The 1,521-nt window shown below is 40.2% G+C and overlaps 1 protein-coding gene across 1 annotated transcript in view; it reads right to left on the reverse strand.

The window, feature by feature from the left end:
- PIGL (phosphatidylinositol glycan anchor biosynthesis, class L) overlaps positions 1 to 1,521 on the reverse strand; it is a gene marked incomplete at both ends in the record, with an annotated part of 46,777 nt that overhangs the window by 44,923 nt on the left and 333 nt on the right. The window lies entirely within an intron of this gene.

The raw sequence follows: 1,521 nt of genomic DNA on the forward strand, positions 1-1,521 counted from the left end.
TTTTTGGTTTATTTTTGGTACATGCCCAATTCACTTCTGAACGCTGTAAAGGCCTTTGCAGTGAGGTGACTAGAAGTTGCTACCGCTGGCAAATATCCAGGTTGTGGCTGTGGAAGAGGTTAGTGGGATTATCATCCACTTTTTAAAAAAAACAGGTATTCACAACAAATCAGTAATAATTAATCTCCTTAACAAGGGCCAAAGAGCCACTCCTCTGTCCCTATGAGACATGCTGCCGTGACCTCTCTCCGGGACTCTGAGAAGCACAGGCCCACAGAGCCAAGGTGAACAGCCAGTCCAAAGTTCTCGGAACAGAATTGTGGAGGAAGCACATGGAAAGCCGGTCTCACGGTGTATTCTTTAAGGGATTAAATTTTATGGTATAGTCTGCACCACCTCTATGGAGCAGTAGTTGTCATAAAACACTAGGGTACTGCAATAGAATACAACGATGGAACTAAAAGGGTTTGAAGAAATGAGGAAGCCCATCATAACAATCTCTGGTTTAAGACAAAGATCTTTCAGAAGTCTGCATCATTCACAGAAGAAATTCAGGCAGAAACTAACACAACAAGATTGCAGAGAACTCACACAACCAAAAGAAGACAGGAAACTTAATTTAGATAAGTCATTTGGGAAAAGTTATAACAGCTTGAGACCAACAACTAGCAGGGAAACGGAACTGATTATCTTAAAACACTGCCTCCTTCTTCACTGAATTATTTTCTTCTCATCTTGCCCTGACATTCCCTTATTTTTTTCTTGGCATCAGCCATGCAAAGTCCATGCCAGAGCTGTGATGGTCCCTGCCAGAACATTCCCTGTTGCAGGGCAGCACTTGCAACTCAATTTTAACTTTGAAGCAGTAAAATAATAATAAAAAAAAATATAGCTAAGTATTAATGTATGATTGAAGTCTGTAGTCAGCTGTCTTGAATTACACTAGAAGTTTTTATTGTTGTGGGTGTGAATCATCTAAATCTAGTATTTCTCTCAAGCAGTGTTGCAATCTGAGCCATCACTAGCAAGCTTTGTAAAATTTTCAAAGAGAAAAAAAAAAAGCACTTCCTCTTGCAGACTGCAAGTGAATGGTTTTAGGCGACTATAATAATGATTATCTGTGGGTTTGCTGAGGAACACCTCAGCTTGGCAGTCTGCAGCTTAGATTGCAAGTTCCATCTTCAGCAGAATTAATTTAAGTGCGCACTTTCAGTAGATGGATTATGTCAGTACAGCGGGACTTATTTTAGGTGGATTTTTTGCATGGTCAATAGACACTGGTGTTTTATGACAATGTGTCTTTTGCTGCAGTGCAGTGCAACCGCTGACTGCAGGTGATGTTTTATCCAAACGGTACCACTGTTCTCAAAATACCTAATGCCTACCAAACTCAGAGGAACAGATTCACGTTCCACAGCTTACGAATTGTGTCAGGACATCAGGAATATACAAATGCCATGAAAGAAAAGAAAAAAGGAAGCTATAGAGAGCAAAAACAACTGAAGAACTGATGCTGCTGAA

This window comes from Apaloderma vittatum, unplaced genomic scaffold (assembly GCF_000703405.1).
Source record: "Apaloderma vittatum isolate BGI_N311 unplaced genomic scaffold, ASM70340v1 scaffold15013, whole genome shotgun sequence".
Lineage (NCBI taxonomy): Eukaryota > Metazoa > Chordata > Aves > Trogoniformes > Trogonidae > Apaloderma > Apaloderma vittatum.